This window comes from Tachysurus vachellii, chromosome 3 (genome assembly GCF_030014155.1).
Source record: "Tachysurus vachellii isolate PV-2020 chromosome 3, HZAU_Pvac_v1, whole genome shotgun sequence".
In the NCBI taxonomy this organism is placed as follows: domain Eukaryota; kingdom Metazoa; phylum Chordata; class Actinopteri; order Siluriformes; family Bagridae; genus Tachysurus; species Tachysurus vachellii.
Window position 1 is genome coordinate 4,937,582 of NC_083462.1, and position 21,484 is coordinate 4,959,065.

A 21,484-nucleotide genomic window follows, 5' to 3' on the forward strand; every position below is an offset into this window, starting at 1 on the left:
AAATAGAAATACCTTCCAAGCAACAACCATTACAGACATTTCACATTAACATGTTGAAACAGTGGCATCAACGTCCCTCTCAGCCACATTCACCACAAAATGCTATGAAAGAACTCTTGGTTCGAGTTGTTGAGGAAGAGGATGAAATAGAGGAGCAATACTTACTTGTTCATCAAAGTGAGTGCCACCTAGAACTGCAACATTTGTCAGCTGAACAACGACAACAACTGCTGGAATGCATTCCAGAACAACTGTTCCTAGACACACCTGGAAGAACAGACCTTGTCCAACACCACATCCATTTAAAAGACCAAAAACCCATACGGCAACAAATGTACAGGGTGCCAGAAAGACGGTTGCAAGTCATGAAGCAAGAGTTGGAGTTAATGCAGAAACTGGAAGTCATAGAGACATCATCTAGTGAGTGGAGCAACCCCATTGTGCTTGTACCGAAGAAGGATGGGTCCCTCAGATTTTGCCTTGACTTCAGAAAACTCCATAAGCACATTTGATCCTTACCCCATTCCCAGAGTTGATGAACTACTTGAGAAACTTGGTCAGGCAAAGTTCCTCACAACACTTGAACTATGCAAAGGGTACTGGCAAGTCAAATTAAGTCCAGTCAGCAATTAGCTGACAGCTTTTAAAACTCCATTTGGCCACTACCAGTTCCGGGTTCTGCCGTTTGGACTTCATGGGGCACCTGCCACCTTCCAGAGGATGGTTAATCAGATGCTCCGAGGAACGGAGGCCTTCGCTGCAGCATATCTTGATGATGTAATCATCTTCAGTACATCCTGGCAGGACCATTTGCGACATCTGCAGGAAATACTGTCCAGGATTAAGACTGCAGGAGTCACCATCTGTCCAGACAAGTGTGCTATTGCCAAGCAGGAAGTGTCTTACCTTGGTCATGTGCTGGGACATTGAGTCATAAGCCCACAGATGGAGAAAGTTGATGCCATCAAGCAAGCAATACATCCTACAACCAAGAAGCAGGTACAAGCTTTCCTTGGCTTAGTAGGGTGGTACAGAAGATTTATCCATAATTTTTCAAGAAGGGTGTTAGCACTCACTGAATTAACTAAAATAGATAAGCCCAACGTTGTTATCTTGACAACTGGCTTTTTACAGTCTAGACTGATGCATCAGAACGCGGTCTGGGTGCTGTACTTTTACAAGGTGAACAAGGACAACTTCAACCCATTGCTTAAATTAGCAGGAAGCTTCTTCCCCGTGAAACACGGTATTCAACCGTGGAGAAGGAGTGCCTGGCAGTTAAATGGGCCTTGGACTCTTTTACTGTAGGTACTACCTAATTGGTAGAGAGTTCATCTTGGTGACTGATCATAGAGCCTTGACTTGGCTAAACCAAATGAAAGATACAAATGCCTGTTGCGGCAAACTGCCCTTCGCCTCACCTTCCCTCATTAGAACCAGGTGAAACTAATCCACAGTCTGTTGCGTGTGCCTTGGCTGGATAAGGAAGCGCATTTTTGCTTTTATTGTTATGCACTGGGAATTTACGCCACGGCAAAGAGCAGCGCTAACTTAACAAAAAAGGAGTATTAGAGCTTGATAAAAACACTGTGCGGGAGCGGGTACTCAAAGAACTCTGAAGTGACAGCCGGTTTTTCACCTACATTAATGCTACATAGAAATGCTATGCCAAATAAATGGATGAATGAAATTCACAAGGCTTAATCATTGAGTGGAATCCAGTTTAATCATTCAAACAGTGAGACCTATCCTCTTCAAGTGTGGGAAAGCGCACAGTTGGAAAAAACACTTGATAATGCCCGTATTACACAGTGGTTTCTAGCAGTGCAACCCTTTCAGTTTACGGTGTCCTATAGGTCTGGCCCTGAAAATTGTACTGCTGATTTTTGTCTAGGACACCACAGGGGGTGTCACCAGAAGGTGGAGGAAATGTCACAGTGTAAGATGAGGTTAAGGCACTGTGACTTGAAATAACCACAGACGCACGTTTTTATAAACTATCATTTATTGGGCAATATATACACACACACACACACACACACACACACACACACACACACACACACACCAGTTCAGGCCTGTATAAAAATTTATTGTTTTGGTGTCTTAATGGTGGTTGGGCATGTGTGTTGAATTGTTTGTTTGTGTTTATTTATTTTCATTAATGTATATTTTGTTGCCAATGATTGTATGTTCCTATAGTCAGAGGAAAAAACCCCTACAAATTTCAGAATGGTTAGATCCACGGGCGGGACTAAGAGTATAAAATGGCTCCCACACAGTCAGTCGGTTTGGGTTATTGTAGGAGTTGGTGTTTGTAGAGGGTATACCGAGTAAATGCTGTTTTCTTGCTGATGTGGTTCAGATCAATTGAATTAGCTGAACTATCTTGTAAATATTTTGTATATAGGCTAAATTTTGTACAGTTATTTTTCTTTTTGTATTATTTTATTACTTACACCATAAGTTGTGGTTTGTTACCATGTGTGTGCACTAATAAATCACCCTTCACGTGACTCCAAGAGGCTTCTGTGTCACATTTGCCTCCTATCCCCCGGTCAAATCCTAACAGCCTTAGCTTTGGATGGGGATGTATGCAGACCAGAGGCATCAATGACATGGCCTAAGTTTTTGACTGCAAACTGCAAAAATTCACATTTATCCTTAATCCGTATTCTTTCAGCCTTGCAAGGGTAGCATCCAGGTGCTGTAAGTGCGACTCGTCATCTGTGCCAGTCAATAGAATGTCATCTAGATAACACACAACTCCTGGAAGCCCCACTAGAATCTGATCCATCGCTCGCTAAAAAATGGATGGAGCGGAAGTAATTCCGAATTGCAAACATTTGTACCGAAATAGCCCTTTGTGTGTATTAATGGTGAGAAGTTCTCTGGACTGTTCCTCAACATGCATCTGTCGGTATGCTTGGTTGAGATCGATTTTGCTGTATCTTTGTCCTCCTGTCAACCCAGCAAAGAGTTCATTAATGTGAGGCAAGGGGTATTGTTCTGCTGACAACACTGGATTTACAGTAACTTTAAAATCCTTACAGATCCTTATTCCTCCATCCTTCTTTATAACTGGAACAATAGGCATTGCCCACTTACTCACATTGACTGGTGTTTGAGTGCATATGGCAGGGGCTGAAACTTTAAAAACTTTGGCTGTCTTCCCTGTTCCACAGTCGATTTCATTGTGATTCCTTTCAAGCTGCCTAACTCCTGTTTGAAAACGTCACTGTGTTTTTCAAGGACACCTTTGAGGTCCAGGGCTTTAGGTGTCATCATATGTATGACCGGCCAGTCCACCTTTAGTTGCTCCAGCCAGGAACGTCCCATCAACGAGGGGTAATCACCTGCAACGATTCACCTGCCTCGATTTCCATTTTCACTGGCTGTCCTTCCAGCAGCGCAGTGACTTTATAAGCGTAACTTCCACCTGCAACAGTGAGCACATGCAAAGGAAATTCCTCATCAGATGTGTCAGTACACTATTTTCCTGTCCGATTGTAAATATGAGCTTCTTTTGTTTCCTTCTGAAAACTGGTTTCTGATGCATTTTTTTCTTTTCCGTTTTATTTTTACACGCACACTCAATGTGTCCCTTTTTCTACAGCTGCAGCACTTCATATCCTTAAACCAGCATGAAACAGGTGAGTGTCCAGTCTTACCACAAATCTGTGTGTGTGTGTGTGTATACCAAGATGTTGCTGGTAAAAAGACTGGCCAAAGCTTGTTCCTTGTTCATGTGAGCCCACTGTCCCTTTCTGGCCTTCAACACACAGAAAGTACAAATCCTATTGTTCACACACACACATGCTTTATTAGCACTAGGAATCTGACAGTACATCACTAAATCTTTGTAGCACCTTGAGTTTAGAAATTAGAAAGTGTTCTCTTTATTCAGATCTGAGTGTGAATGTGTGTCTGAGTTGCAGGTTTTCTAAAACAGGGCTGTTCAGAACGTCTTCCCTGCTCATGGGAACCCTGAATCCTTGTTTAATTTTCAACTCACCGAACTCTCAAATCCAGTTTTCCCTGTTTGCACAAACACTGAAGCCCCTGCCCCTTTTGTCTAAAAGTGTAAAGTGCCCCTCTCTTATTAGTAGTATTATTATAAATAACAATACACTTCTATACCATTTGCCAGTAACAATAATAATTAACACAACACAAAAAAAAAAATAATAATTAGGCGGACGTATATACTCGGAGGTGGAGCGGAAGGCGGATTTACCTTTACACGCTTTGCAGCCACATCTTAGCCGCGAGTCTTCAAAACAAGAGCAGCAGACAGGTAACATGGAAAATGGACATTTATCCTACCATAATGTTGTTGTAAACTTAGCGAATGCGGTAGCACGGGACTTATGATTAATTATGATATAAGTATTACTCCATTGCTGCCACGTTTCTGACATTGACATGTCTTTTTTTTTTATCCAAGGCCATTAATAGGCGCTAGTATAGTTTAGAATGTGCTCATGTCATTAGCTCGAGGAAATGCATTTAGTGAAATTAAATCTAATTCCACGTCCAACTCTAACGTAAAACACATTTATATCTTTGATTTAATGATAGCTAACGCTTCATCCATGTAATACAAATAAAGTTTTCAATATCAACAAAACTAAACATGAATTCAACATGATTATCTTATTGATTCTCACTGTTATCATCATCTCCTTATTTTTGCTTGATGTGTGCATTCTATGTCTATCAACAAATTTAATAGAATGCCAAGGAAAGAAAGGATCAAAAGAAAAAACACAAGGAACTCTCTGATGCAGCTAAAGGTAGCATCCCTCTCACAAGTTGGCTGAGGAGAGAGAATGAAGATGAAAGTACTGTTTGTTTGTTTTTATGTTTGTTTTTGTTTTTTTTAAGCTAGTAAGCTATTACTTATATTACAGTCTAAACAATACTTTAGACATTTTTGTTAAATGAATAAATCACCCAAATTGATTATTCTCTCATTTAATCATCTATATGTTTCAATTCTGTATGACTTTCTTCTGTTGAATATTTACATGATTTGTTTTGTCCATATATTGAAAGCCAGTGGGGACCAAAATGGAGTCCCCATTAATTCCATTCATTATATGGCAATTTGTTTTTCATAGAGAGCTGCAGTTCAGATAAGGAAAGTATTGAAGAGATTCAAGGGAAAGCAGTTGAGACAAGTGAGAAAGATAAAGGAGATGTTAGAGCCGATGAGCAAGAAAGTGAGGAAATACAAGGAGACATTAGGCTCAGTGAGGAAGAGGTAGAAAGGGAGGTACAAGAAGAGATGAGTCAAGAAAATTATAGAGAGATAACAGAGGAAGGAGCTGCAGGAGCAGATATTGAATACCAGATTCAGGGTACAAGTGAACAGACATTACAGTTTCCAACAGACCCAGCTCATGTTGATCAGCTTAAAATACAGGTTAATAGCGACTACATACAGTTCTGCTGCTCTCTTGGGCCATGTCAGCCAGTAGCTGGCTTTCCAAAAAATCCACAAGGAATCCTAAAGTGCCTAAAAGACAATGAGATTGAGTCTGTTTTCCCCTCTCTTTCTGAACTCCTAAAAATTTATGCAACATTGCCTGTCTCCACTTCTACAGTTAGGCCATTTTCTAAGTTAAAACTTGTGAAATCCAGTCTTCGAAGTCTGTGTAATGAAGAGAGGCTTTCTGACCTACTGCTGCTCTCCATTGAGCGAGACATTCCAATTAATCGTGATGGTCATTCAAATATTTAAAAAGACAGCAGATAGACGAATACTGATTTAAATACAGGTAATTTCATAAATAAGTTAAAATCTGTACATTTGGTTATGTTTTTTGAAGTAATATTTTTGTCTTTTTTTTTTAGTGCCCTTTTTGGTCCTTCCGCCCCTGCCCCACTGCAGGTCTGTGCACGCCACTGAAGGAGTGTGTCCTGTTTTGCACAAGTAAGCTGCTATCACGGCAGACAGTATAAATCAAGACTGGTATTACCTTGGAGTGGATTGTCCTTCAAAGCCTCAGCATCTTCAGAGGATCCTCTTCAAGTTCTTCTACCTAGTCTATTGTTTGAACTTTAGAAGAAGGAGTCAGACTTAGACCTTCTTGTCTTTTCAGGGTCCTCACAATGGGAGGCCTTGTTTTTATTTAAAGCAATGTAATACAAATAATTGTATGTAATATATGTAAAGAAAATAAAATGAAATTACAAATAAAATTTCCTTTAAATAATCTATTTATGGCAATTGGAATCATAATTTTATTTAATTCATATTCAATTGTTTAATTTCTGTAACCACGTTTTATACTTTCAGATTTTTTTTTTATTCCTCTTTCCTATCCTGATTAGCTTCTCTACGCTTCTTCCTTTTTACCTTTCTCATTTGTTTTTGTTCACTTTGCTTTTGGGCAGGAATGTCTCCTAAAGTGTATTTGGGTTGAGTTTTAGCTTTGGGTCGAGGGGAATTCATGAATCCTACTGTACAACTCCATTCTCACCTATTTTTACAACTGTCTCTATTAGCAAAAATACTGAAATAGGTCATATTGTTCTGTAGATTAGTTGTACATCCATCCATCTTCTGAACCACACGGGTACAGGGAACATGAAGCCTATACACACAAACACACACAGACACACTCATTTTAAATAAAGATTTCATTTTAGAGATGCAATTCATCCCTCAACTCATGTTTTTGGACTGTTGAAGGAAACCGCAGTACCCAGAGGAAGCCTCCAAAGTATGTGGAGAACATAGAAACTCCGCCCACGCAGGGGAGAGACTGGAATGAAACCCGAGAGGTGTGAGACAAACCTGCTAACCACTATGCTGCTGTGCTCCCTGACTACGATGAAAAACATAATATCTGGTGCATCAGATTTAAGAAAAAAAATCAAATATAGTTTATGTAAAAATATTAAGTTTCTCAACAAAATCCTCTCTCTCTCTCTCTCTCTCTCTCTCTCTCTCACACACACACTCTCTCTGTGTGTGTGTGTGTGTGCATTAGTTAATCTGTCAATTGAAAGGTTTCTTTAATCACTTGTAAACAGAAGATGAGTGTGAACAATTATGGTGTTGTTGATAATGTGGAGTGTCATTAAAGCTGCTTGTGATCTGCTTTCACAGTCAAATGGCAGTAATCATGTGCTGTGTTGGGATGTGAGAGTTGGGTGATACCAACTTGTGCACCATGGGGGGGCTTCAGTATTTAATTTAACTTTTTTATCATCTGATTTAATTTTATTTTTTTAATTATCTGATTTAAATCACGCTCAATTCAGAACACCGATAATGTTACAAAATAAATGACATCTACAGTGGTTCCAATTGATTGTGCTATAAATATGTTAGAAATGTCACTAGTGATAATTTTTAACAGTAGTTTGGGGGAATTACACCCCTGGTCTCAGGCCTTCTGACTATAGCTCAGAGGCAGCCTAATATCCATCTTTAAAGAAATCCTTTGTAAATGCAATCATCTCATTGATTTCTTCCATACAATGGTTTCTGACAGAGAAAATGTAACAGCACCTCACCTTATAAAAATTTATTAAAGTGGCTGATATCATGATGCCATCATGGGTTTCAGACTCACAGCTTCATCCAGGCAGCAAAGTTGACAGTCGCAAAACAATGGATGGACACACAGGACCTTGTTCTGCAAGCAGATTATATACAAGAACATATGGATGGACCTAAACATTAGAGCTAGTGTAGATCTTCTTCTAATATGTTTTTTTTTATCTAGTAACATTATTAATTACTCATATTACATATAAAGAAGTACAAACATACTCACACGCACACGCACACACCAGTCATAGTCTAAAGACAAAAAAGACATAAGCTTTTTGTTTTTGTTTTTCCTCACTTCTTCCTTTTATCTTTTGTTCCATGTTCAAGTTTGTTTCTTTGTCCTTAATACTTTGACAATATGCTTTACAATTTGTTTTTTGAGAGAGCGAGACAGAAAAACACAGACAAATTTGTAGCTTAAGTTACCTTCACCAGGTAGTCGAGGGTTTTTCCGTGACACAGTATATCTTTCTTCCAGTGTCTGTCTGTCAGAGTTAACTCCTGCTTTACAAACTCCTCAGGAGTGATCCAGCCCTCCTCTGTGTGGATGCTCTTACTGTGTGACCCACCTGAACACACAAATGAAAACACATTCTAATCATTAATACATTTTTGTGCCTTGCCCTATTTTGTCATAACTGCCATTCTGACCATGTCCTGCAATCGTAATCATATACAGTGCAGTAATATTACAGCTATATTCTGCCAAACCTGCTGCTTTAAATAAAGCACTATTTGTCCACTTCCACCACAATGTTAAACAACATTAATCTTAACTCTAATTACCAACCTGCAAATCTGCTTTTATATAAATCCTCTCTCACAGAACCACAGCTGACTGGTAGAACAGCAGGCTTAAACTGCAGATCTTCTAGTTCAGGGGTGTCAAATCCAAACTCTGTAAGGGCCATGCTGAGGGTTGTGAATAAAATCAGGGGCCAGACATATATTTAGAGGATTTTTTATTTATTAAAGAAATAGGGCCTGTATTAAAAAACTCAACTTTCATTAAACCTTATTGATTAAAAAAGGTTTTAAATCTAATTTAGATTTGGAACATATTTAGACATCTGTGTCACAGCACAGGCTTAATCAAAACAAGAAATAAGGTTTCTGATCAGCATAACTGCATAAAACAGTACTTCAGTAGCCTTCTTTAAGACAGTAAAACAGTATTTTAAAACAGTACTTTGAAACAGTAGCCTACTTTAAAACAGTACTTTAAAACAGTACTTAATACAGTACTTTAAAAAAGTAGCTTAAAACAGTCATTTATGAATGACTGCAATTATGAAGCTTGCCTTCACAGCTCCCTCATTCTGACTGTGCATGTGAGAAAACATGTTTTGCTGAAGCTGAAGTTTGTTTTAGTTCTTTGACTTTAAGCAGCCGCTGATCCATATCCATGCTTCCATACTGATCATGTTTTGTTTCAAAATGCCTCCTAATATTATACTCTTTAAAAATCTCTTGACATATGAGACACATTGGCTATTCTTTGTACTCACAGAATAAATACTCTGTTTCCCACTTTTCTTTTTTTAGACATTGTACTAGTCACCTGGCCCACCTCAGACATAGATATCTATACTAAATGTCACCTTGGGGTCCTAAAAATGCGTCAAAACCACTGCCATGTTTGTACAGGTGTCTTGTACTTCAAATTCATGGACGATGCCGGACTTCTGTGCTGCGTTGGATGTTCAAACGAATGAAATATAAAAACCAGACAGCAAGGGATTACATTTCACAAGAGAGAATGTGATTTATGATATTAAATGTTAGGAAATTATATTTGTGGTTACGTTGGTTTGTTTCAGTCCTTGGTTAACGATCGCAGATAATCCATGCTAGTTACCCATTAGCTTGTGACAGTTAGGAAAACCGACAATGTTTGTAGATTCCGAAGTGCTTAATAATGACATTAAAAATTGACCCATGATTTTTTGCTTAAAGGTGAAGACCCAACTTTATGTATGTTTTTTAAGATTCCCTTATCTGTCAAACATATTTTATTAGATTGTCCTGGACTTAACACAAGCAGAATGCTCTTTTATCAAGTTACTTCACTTAAGGACATATTTAATCAGATTATGGATGAAAAGGTTTTGGATTTTTTTTTATAGTATGTTAATTTAAAAAAAATTATAATATGACATTATCACATTGTTGAGACTCAAGATGGCATAGACAACCATCAGTTTAGCTTAATTTCACTGGTCTGTACCTTTCATAAATTGAGACAACACCATGTCGCAAAGGTTCATACTCTGCAACTGCAGAGCAAAAGTGTCAGGAAGAAACTGTGTAAGGTTGTGTTGTTGTTGCAGGGAAACTAAACACAGTTTTAAATGGTTAACTCATCTGACAGTCCTGGAAGGATGTCATCAGTTAGCTATTGCGGGACAGGAATAAATAAAAGATGGAACAGTCTTTGGCACCTCAACTATCTAACTTTCACATTATGTTCCTCTCAAATTTGTGATTTGCTTCCAGCTGCAAATTGCTTTGTGTATCATATTTAATAAACCAATACATTTCAAATGTTTAAATGAACATGTATAGTCACACCATTGTAGCAGTGTTACATGCAGTAGGCTATAAGGTAAGTAGTGATTGTTCATATGAAGTTTACTCAAGTAGAAGAATGTAAGTAATAAACTTACACCTACTAGCACTATGCATTATATTGTGAAAAAGTAGATTATCTTAATATCAAAACCTTAAATTTTCTCTGGACTCAATGATAAATACATGTCTGACCTTTGGAAGAACCAAAAAAACCAGAAAAGCGCATTCATGACGATTTATGGTGATTTTATTTCTTTGCCTACATTGACGCTGATGCATTAAGAGGAGGGGGTCCCCTGTACCAAGATGGCGGCTCTATTGACGCATTCGTTCCAATGTACTGCTGTACCCAAGGCGACATCTAGTGTATATATCTATGCACCTCAGATAGCATTTACGTTGTTTACAGTTATTCGCTTAATTCTCTGAGTTGAGTGATGTTGTAATTGTCACAGGTGTATATTTATACAAAGCACAGACCACATTACAATGATGACCAGAATTTGTTGGCAGGTCTAATTAAAAGTCGTTGCAGGCCGTGTTTGGCCCGCGGGCCTTGTGATTGACACATGTGCTCTAGTTCCTATTTTTGTTCATTGTCCTCCGCTTCTTCTTTGACATATTCACTGGATTCATATGTCTCTGCACTGGAGACAGGAGGATCAACATGAGGTATGTGCAAGATCATTTTAATATCCCAATGAAACAAGAAACCAAGGTGCTACATGTTGGACAGCAATAACAAGGTAAATAATTTGGAAATAATACAATTGGTATTTTTTTCGTATTTTTTGGTACAGTTAAAGGATCTCTATCATTACTATCATCAGAATCAGAAAGATCTTTATTGCCAAGTATGTTTTCACATACAAGGAATTTGTTCTAGTACAGAAGCTCCACAGAGTAAACAGAATGACATTGACAAGACATGAACACATATATAATATAGACAGTTATATGTACAGTGGAAAAATGTGCAAATTGAAATATAAATGTGCAAATTTAAATATAAATAAGTAAGAATGTGTTTTAAGTAAAGTTGTGTGTTTTGTGTATGTCAAGTGTTCATCAGATGGATTGCCTGAGGGAAGAAACTGTTCCTATGTCTGGTCATTCTGGTGCTCAGGGCTCTGTAGCATCGACCAGATGGCAACAGTTCGAAGCGCAAGTGTGCTGGATGTGAGGGGTCCTGAGTGATTTTCTTTGCCCTTTTGCTCACTCTGTGCCAATGGTTCGCTCAGCACTCTGGACTACCCTCTGTAGTCTTCTGAGATCGGATTTGGTAGCTGAGTTGAACCAAACAGTCACTGAAGTGCAGAGGATGGAATCGATAATGGCAGTGTAGAACTGTTTCAGCAAATCCTGTGGCAGGTTGAACTTCCTCAGCTGGCGAAGAAAGTACAACCGCTGCTGAGCCTTTTTCACAATGGTGTCTATGTGAATGTCTCACTTCAGATCCTGGGAGATTGTGGTTCCCAGGACTCTGAATGACTCCACTGCTGTCACAATGCTGTCCATGATGGTGAGTGGGGGCAGAGCAGGGGGTTTCTCCTGAAGTCCAAGATCATCTCCACTGTCTTGAGCGTGTTCAGCTCCAGGTTGTTAAGACTGCACCAGACAGCCAGTTCAACCTCCAGTCTGGAGGCAGACTCGTCACCGTTCTGAATGAGGCCGATCAGTGTGGTGTCGTCTGCAAACTTCGGGAGCTTGACAGAGGGGTCATTAGAGGTGCAGTCATTTGTGTACAGAGAGAAGAGCAGTGAGGAGAGGACACAACCCTGAGGAGCGCCAGTGCTAATGGTGCGGGTGCTGGGATTTAGTTTCCCCAGTCGCACTAGCTGCCGCCTGTCTGTCAGAACGCTGGTGATCCACTGACAGACAGGGGAGGGTACGGAGAGCTGGGTTAATTTGGGCTGGAGGAGTGATGGGATGATGATGTTAAAAGCAGAGCTGAAGTCCACAAACAGGATCCTCGCATAAGTCCCTGGTCTGTCCACATGCTGCAGAACATAATGCAGACCCATATTGACTGCATCATTCACAGACCTGTTTGCTCTGTAGGCAAACTGCAGAGGGTCCAGTAAGGGTCCAGTAATGTCCTTCAGATAAGCCAGAACCAGTCTTTCAAATGATTTCATGACCACAGAAGTTAGAGCCACAGGTCTGTAGTCATTTAGTCCGGTAATTTTGGATTTCTTTGGGACGGGAATGATGGTGGAGCTTTTGAAGCATGAGGGGATTTCACACAGCTCCAGTGATCTGTTGAAGATCAGTGTGAAGATGGGGGCCAGCTGATCAGTAAAGGTTTTCAGACAGGCTGGTGAAACGATGTCTGGGCCTGGTGCCTTTCTTCTTTTGTTCTTCCTGAAGACCTGGCACACCTCATCTTCACTGAACTGAATTTTAGGTGTGTTGGAGTCGGGGGTTACAGGAGGTGAGAATTGGGCTTTTTCAAACCTGCAATAGAACTCGTTCAGGTCATCTGCCAGCTGTTGATTCACCACGGTGTGGGGGGATGGTGTCGTGTAGTTGATGATGGCTTTCAGACGTTTCCACACTGAAGCTGAGTCATTAGAGGAAAACTGAGTCCGTAGAATTTCAGAATAATTCCTCTTTGCCACTCTGATCTCATTTTCCAGTGTGTATTTGGCCTGTTTATACAAGACCCTATCCTCATTTCTGTGAGCATACACTTTGGCCTGACGGAGCTGACTGAGTTTTGTAGTGAACCATGGTTTATCATTGTTATAAGTTAAGTGAGTCCTGGTAGAAATACACAAATCCTCACAGAAACTGATATATGATCTCTGTGAGCTCGTCCAGGTCGGTGGCAGCAGCTTCAAAAACCATCCGATCAGTGAGAGAGAAACAGGCGTGTAAATCCTGCTCCGCTTCCTTAGTCCATCTTTTTACAGTCCTTAATACAAGTTTAGCTGATTTCAGTTTCTGCCTGTAGGTCGGTATGAGATGAACTAAGCAGTGATCAGAGATTCCCAGAGCTGCCCGTGGGACAGAGTGATATGCATCCTTTATTGTAGGTTAACAGTGATCCAGTGTGTTACTGTCTCTGGTGGGACATGTAATTTTGGCAGTTCACAGCAGAGACTCGCTTTAATGAATGAATGAATGAATGAATGAATGAATGAATGGGGGGCATAGAAGCCTTATTATTGCCACATATACATTACAGCACAGTGTAATTCTTTTCTTCACATACCCCAACTAAGGAGGTTGGGGTCAGAGTGCAGGGGCAGCTATGATACAGCGCCCCTGGAGCAGGGAGGGTTGAGGGCCTTGCTCAAGGGCCCAGCAGTGGCAGCTTGGTTGTGCTGGGCCTTGAACCCTGATCCTCCGATCAACAACCCAGAGCCTTAACCAGTTGCACCACCACTACCCTTTATTAAAGTCCCCGAGAAATATTAATACAGAGTCCGGGTGTTGTTGCTCACTCTCTGTGATCATGTCAGCGAGTGTCCGTAGGGCCGAGCTCACGTGCGCTTGCGGTGGAATGTAAACACGCACCAGAATGAACGAGCAAAACTCCCGCGGCGAATAGAACGGCTTGCAGTTAACGAAGAGTGTTTCAAGATCTGGACAGCACATCTTCTTTAACACAGTTACATCAGTACCACCTTTCATTGATGTAAAAACACGTCCAGCTGCCACGCGATTTCCCTGTGGATTCCGCGTCGCAGTTCGCTCTAAAGAGCTGAAAGCCCGGCAGTCTTAGCGTGCTGTCCGGAATGGTGTCATTTCCGAGCAGAAGGAGTTCGTCCGTTTTGTTGGGAAGAGAGCGGAGATTCGCCAGATGGATGCTAGGCAGCGGTGTTCTTAACCCATGCTGTCTGAGTTTCACGAGCATGCCGGCGCATTTCCCCCCCTGTGCATCCTAAAGTGCTTAAACAGCGCAGTAGCTCCACCAACTACAATATGCAGCAAAACGTCGGAATACTCAAAAACGTGTGCTGCCAAATGTTCAGCAGTTCATCCCTCGTGAAACTGATCGGATTTCCTTGACACAGACCAGGAAAAACTAACAAAAACAGAACAAACACTGAGGAGCTAAGCACTGAGGCTGCCATCCGCGGCACCATCTTGATAATTATTCTATCATTTCTTATATATCATTTTGCACATCCTGCACAACCAGTTGATTGTATTATCATTTCGGAAATTTGTTCAACTGTATTTTTCTTATTTTAATTCTCCATCAGACTCCTTAATAACTGAGCTGAACTGTACTGAGCACAGCACACACAAACATCAACTGTATGGACTGCACAGACCTAAATACACTAACTAAATACACACACTCCAATATACATCCATCAAACTGTTTACATGCTGTTTTTTTGCACACGTTTTTTTGCTCTTTGCACATGCTGTGTCACATTTCAGTTGATTGCTGTTTTGCACAATACTTTACAATATCTCAGGTAACTGCTGCTATAACACTTGTTCATTATAGTATTACTGCACACAATATTGTTGAACATACAGTATTTACACTGAACATACAGTCTTTACACAGGTCGGTGCTGTTTTTATTTATTTATTTTTTTAAATGTCTTTTGTGTAATGTCTTGTATTTTTTGTTTGAACTGTCTTTCTTGTCTGTCTTGTTTGTCTTGTCCTGCACTGTTTGCACCAGATTGGACAGATGCACTTTATGTATCTAGGACTAACTTACTAAGTCCTTAGCTCTGTCTTTGCTTTATGTAGCACCATGATCCTGGAGAAACATTGTCTCATTTCACTGTGTACTGCAACAGTTATATATGGTTGAAATGACAATAAAAGCTTCTTGACTTGACTTCACTTAACCTGGACGTGCTCCTGCTCCTTGCTCCCCCATGCTCCTTGCAGTGCTTCTCGCTCCCCATTGTGCCTTGCAGTGCTCCTCGCTCCCCCCATGCGCCTTGCAGTGCTTCTCGCTCCCCCCATGTGCCTTGCAGTGCTCCTCACTCCCCCCATGCGCCTTGCAGTGCTTCTCGCTCCCCCCATGCGCCTTGCAGTGCTCCTCGCTCCCCCATGTGCCTTGCAGTGCTTCTCGCTCCCCCCATGCGCCTTGCAGTGCTTCTCCCTCCCCCATGCTCCTTGCAGTGCTCCTCGCTCCCCCCATGCGCCTTGCAGTGCTTCTCGCTCCCCCCATGCGCCTTGCAGTGCTTCTCCCTCCCCCATGCACCTTGCAGTGCTCCTTGCTCCCCCGTGCGTCATGCTTCTCGCTCCCCCCACATAAATTGGGGTTTGTTTTTTTTAGTTAACCCTGGGTTTAGGTTTGGTTTTAACCCCACCTTTTCTGACAGTATGATAAATGACATGATATGACAGTCTGACAGAGTGATTGCTGGTTAGTGAGAATTAGCAGGTCAGAAATATTTGAGTGAAAGAAAAGGGAATAAAAGAATAAGTCTTTGTCTAGTTACGTACCTGTAAATCTGCGTTTATGTAAATCACCAGTGACTGAACCACAGCTAACAGGTAACTCAGGAGCCTCAAACATAGACATATCCTCTGTTTTTCTGAGGTCATCAGTGTCTTCACTGGAATCATCATCATTGTCTAGACTGGAATCTCTTCTTTTTCTTCTTAATCCGAGTATACTGAGTAGACTTTTGCTGAGCTCCTCTCCACTGGAATAATCACTCTCTTCTTTTTCTTCTTGATCCGAGTATAGACCTTCGTTGAGCTCCTCTTCACTGGAATCACCACTCTCTTCTTTTTCTTCTTGATCCGAGTATAGACCTTCGTTGAGCTCCTCTTCACTGGAATCACCAGTCTCTTCTTTTTCTTCTTGATCCGAGTATAGACCTTCGTTGAGCTCCTCTTCACTGGAATCATTAGACTCTTCTTTTTCTTCTTGATCCGAGTATAGACTTTCGTTGAGCTCCTCTTCACTGGAATCATTAGTCTCTTCTTTTTCTTCTTGATCTGAGTGTACACTTTTTCTGAGCTCCTCTTCACTGGAATCGTCCATAATGACTAAAAACCGGTAATAAAGCAAAACATGCAAACGTGTGATGAGAGAGGATTTAAGTGCAGTATTATGTTTTGAAACAAGAAATGCTCAAGAGAAAAGTTCCTATAGACTAAGATCGACTACAATTGACCTCTTTTCTACATTTATTTTAATTACATACTCTTGAGGGGTTCCAGGTATTTTAATGAAAATACAGTGCTGAGTCTCCATTATAAACCTGTCCTCCTCAGACAAAATAGACTCATTGTCACAAATGATATAATTATAATTGTTGATAATTTGTTATCTATCCCTACAAATTCTTACAGTTTCTATTTCTATCATTTTGCCATAAACATACTTAATAATTTCTTCTGGCTGGAGCTGGACACAGAAAAAGGACCTGCATCCTCCTCTTCTGTCTCATCAACACTCTTCTTTCTCTTTGTTCCACATTTCTTTTGCTCTACCTGCTTTTCTTCGTTTCCTGTCGGTTTCTCTGGCCAGGGCAGGTTTTGACTAAGCAAGAAAGATTCTAAAAAGAGACATAATTTTCTTTAAGATAATATATGACTATATGAGGAAAAATAAAATTGAGTGACTGACCGTCAAGTCTCCTTTGTAGTGACCGCAGAAAAGGATATTTCTGCATGATGTGCTCCTCAAAAACACAACTCTAAAACTCCTTTATTTTATTTGGCTCCTTCTCCAGGCTTTCCAAAACCTTATACACAGCATTCTGCCTTCTCTCCTTACTTTTCATCTTTATTAACCTCTGCTCAAAGAAAGAAGCAAAGTTTATTATAATCAGACAAACTCCACTGTGCTGAGACTCAAGAGAAGCCTTTAATATAGGAATTCTGTGCAATTGTTGGTTTTCCTGGCACAAGCTAGTTTTCTACTAACATTGTTACGTTACAGCAAAAGATTTAAAAATCTAATCATATTATTAATTTTGTTATATTCTCACTAGGGTCTGACAGACCTTTTATTCCAACGGTACTTTCTCAACAGAAAGTTTGGAAATAAATGCTAAATAAACAAGTTAGAAAATGAAATGTAAGAATAAAGCAGATAATAAGTGGATGTGGTGGAGGGACTAATATCCTTAAATTATTTGCATATTCAAATTTCACTCACAAATCCAAGTACAATGCTTTCACTTTATAGCTCTTTTAATATCTAGAATACGTCTTTTTCAGTATGTTACCTGGTACTAGTAATGTCCAGTAATTAACACTGATCAAATATTAAGATCCACTAAACATTCTACATCTAGATTTATTGATGAAGTCAATCATTCGGGATTAAGGTTTAAAAAAAGCTCCTCAATTTTAGAAATGTTGCTTGCTTGCCTGGTAAACATCCTCAGATATCAGACCGTGGTCTTTGAGATGGTCGAAGAAAAGCTGTGGGTCGTCCAGCTGAGATGATATCTCGGTCTTCTTGCGGCGAAAAAAAGTAATCAGCTGCTCCAGTGGAATTAAATTAAATTGACTGATGTTCATCTTCACTTTGTATAAAAAGAGCAAGCTGTTTTAGGTATAAGTTATTAAATGCATAGTAACATAGCATACAACAGTGAACCAGCTATGCAAAAGATACCAAAAACAGTCCAGTAATATATATATTTTAATTTAAATGCAGCTAACTGTGTAATAAGATTAATTAGATTTCCAACCCTACCTTTGTGATAGCAATAAGCCTAAGTCTTATTCTGCCAAACCCGCTGTCTTATTCTGCCAAACGCACTTCCACCACAATGTTTAACAACATTTATCCTAACTCTAATTAACAACCTGCAAATCTGCTTTTATATAAATCCTCTCTCATAGAACCACAGCTGACTGGTAGAACAGCAGGCTTAAACTGCAGATCCTCTAGTTCCTCTTTTTGTTCATTGTCCTCCGCTTCTTCTTTGTTCAAATGTATTTTTCTTATTTTAATTATAGAGATATCAACACATAACCCTCACTCACTCACTCATCTTCTACCGCTTATCCGAACTACCTCGGGTCACGGGGAGCCTGTGCCTATCTCAGGCGTCATCGGGCATCAAGGCAGGATACACCCTGGACGGAGTGCCAACCCATCACAGGGCTCAACACAACCATTTTATTTATTTAAGCCACATATTCTTATACTTAAGCACATTAAGCCCAGTTAGTAGGCAAAATAGGCTTCTCAGACAGGACACAGGATCAGCCTGCGTCATCCTCTGTCTCATCAATGCTTTTCTTTCTCTTTGTTCCACTCTTCTGTTGCTCTGCCTGCTTTTCCTCATTTCCTGTCAGTTTCTTTGTACTGCTGAGTGTTTCATTAAACAAGAAAAATCCTTAAGTGACAGAGACTTTGTACATGAACATATGATCCAGAAAAAGCTTATATCCTAAATATTGTCACTGAAACTTAAATCAAAGCTTGAAAATAAAGCATTTAAAAAACAAACGAAAGCCTGCTTAAGCAAAACGGTCATGTGAATCTATGGAGTCTAATGATGAACAGAGAAAGGGAAGATAAATTGATGTCTGACCATTCAGAAGGCTGGTTTGGAGCCTGCGCAGCAAAGGATATTTCTGCAGGATGTGTTCCTGAAACACACAACTCCAGAACTGCATTATCATCTGTCCTCGCTCATTCGCCAGCCAGTCCAAAATCTCATACAGGTTTTCCTGCATTCTCTGCTTACCTTTCCTCTTCATTACCTTCCACAGAGAGAGAGAGAGAAAGTGACAGAGAGAGAGAGACAGAGTGAGAGGGAGAGAGACAGACAGACAGACAGACAGGGAGAGAAAGAGACAGAAAGAAAGTGACAGAGAGAGAGAGAGATTTGATTTTTTTTTATTTTAAAAAAACCTTTATTTCGATTGATTTTTAACAACGACTGATAAAAATTTTAATTTAAGTTAATGCAGGAAAAGAATAAAAAAATAAATAAAAATAAAATGATAAATAAAATAGCTTTAAAACTTATTTGTGTGCGAAACTATAAAAAACCAAATGTACATGATGTTCTTTAAGACATGTTCTGTGCAAAATGCAGTTCATCATTAAAAACTGAGCAGAGTGCATTTTTAATGCACCAGATTTTTTCAAACATCATCAAGTTCGCCGTTTTCTTGTAAAAGTGAAAGTCCACTAGAATCCTGGACTTTATCATTGCTGTTGTCACCATTTTTGCATCATCGCTGCCTCTTTGTTCTACTTTATTTTTTCGGCTGATTTAAATGCCCATCTTTGCCTGACCCACAACAACAAAGTTCAAGAGCTGACATTCTGTTTGCCTTTTCTTAGTATATTTTACCCCCAGGATAAAAGTTTGGACTGAAAAAGATTTGTTAAATGCGCTAAAAACAGTCTGCAAAAGGGTAAAAAGGGGTTTTAGTCTGAGACACTGCGTAAAAGTGTGAAATATTGTCTTGACTTGTGACTTGTCTCTGGACACAGGACTGAGATAAAAGCATTAACAGCAATGATTCCGTGCAGAATTCTCCATTGTAAATCTCCAGGGGTCTCATTTATAAAGCGTGCGTACGCACAAAACGGGGCTGGAAACGTGCGTACGCCAGTTCTCGCGCAAAGGTTGTGATCTATAAAAAACAAACTTGACGGGAAAATGTGCGCACCTTTAAGCAAACTTTGAGCTGTGCGTACGCACATTCTGGAGACAAAGGGAATTGGCAACACAGATGGTGAGGTCGTGAACTGAAGTTAGATTGTAGAAAATACAGTAGATGTGAGAAGAACGATTATAAGAATTAATGACATTTAATTTTCACTCCATTTCATACGTTATTTCCAATTATCATGAAGATTAAATCCAACAGTGTTATTTGTGCCGATTGTTTTAGGCTATATACATCTAGTAAAATCCAAACGTAATTCAAAATGTATTAAAAATAAAATAATAATAATAATAATCAGCGCTACTCCGTCCAGGGTGTATCCTGCCTTGATGCCCAATGACGCCTGAGGATAGGCACAGGCTCCCTGTGACCCGAGTAGTTCGGATAAGCGGTAGAAGATGAATGAATGAATAATCAGCGCTGTCTTACAGTCACATTGTCCACAACGGGAGCACAGGAGGAGATGGCGCAACTACATGTGATACAGAATAGCATGAAATACCCTTTTATTAGAGAACTGCATAACACAGTGTAAAAACGAAATATTTTCCTTAATGTACATATAGCTATCATATAATGTCAAAGTCTGCAAATACAGTCATGAAGCACAATCGCTACTCATCATCGGTCCTAACTATTACGGTGTTCATTACAAAACCGTCATGAAGAAGCATGTGTTCACTATTACATTTTCGTCTTACAATTTTTCTCAAATTAATTGTGATTTTGTCAAGGTGATAACAATCAGTCTAATTGCTAGAAACATATAAATCCTCCGGTGACACGGGTATGTAATGCTTCATGATGGCACTGCTGGCACTGTTGGAGGATTACGCCAATGGCAGAATAAGGAGAGAACGAGTTTTCAGGGACCATGATGATATCCTGGCCCATGATGATGACTGGCTAATAAGCCGATTTAGATTCCCTAGAGCTGTGCTCTTAGATCTATGTGCTGAATTGGGTCCAGTATTAGAGAGGGCAACACGCCGGAACCATGCCATCCCAGTCCAAATACAAGTCCTCACCACACTGGGGTTCTTGGCAACCGTCTGTTTCCAGCGAGAATTGGCAGACAGGTAAATTATTTATATAAAAAAAACTATAAGTAATCCTCAACTTTGTGTCTAAGACCTTTTTGTATATGAAATAATTATATTGGAATCTATCATCTCACCCTATAGGTCTGGTATATCACAGCCGTCCCTGAGTGCCATAATATCTTTCGTTTTGAATGGTATACTTAATATGGGTAGTCGATACGTCAGGTTCCCCTACACTGTGCGAGAACAGGCCAAAATTAAAATGCAATTTGCAGCAATGTCTGGTTTCCTAAATGTGATCGGCGCAATTGACTGCGCTCATGTTGCTATAAGTTCACATCTGAAAATGAATTTGCTTATGTTAATAGAAAGCATGTGCATTCTATTAATGTGCAAATCATATGTGACTCCAACATGACCCTCACAAACATTGTGGCACGCTGGCCTGGTTCAACACATGATTCCTTTATCTTGACACATAACAGTGTAGGGAACAGACTAAATGCAGGCACAGTACATGATGGCTGGCTTCTTGGTGAGTTTAACAATATTAAAAAGTAGAAACTAACTATTTTGTTTTTAATATAATTATAACAATGTTGCTTTTAATATAATTATAACCTGCAGGCGACAGTGGCTACCCCCTGAGACGCTGGCTCTTCACCCCATTTTTAAACCTGCAGAGCGCAGAGAAAACTCATTATAACAAGGTCCA

At 39.9% G+C, this 21,484-nt stretch overlaps 1 pseudogene; it reads right to left on the reverse strand.

The window, feature by feature from the left end:
* Positions 1–3,388: 3,388 nt before the first annotated feature.
* On the reverse strand, positions 3,389–18,802 carry LOC132842135 (nuclear body protein SP140-like protein; annotated as a pseudogene).
* Positions 18,803–21,484: the final 2,682 nt, after the last annotated feature.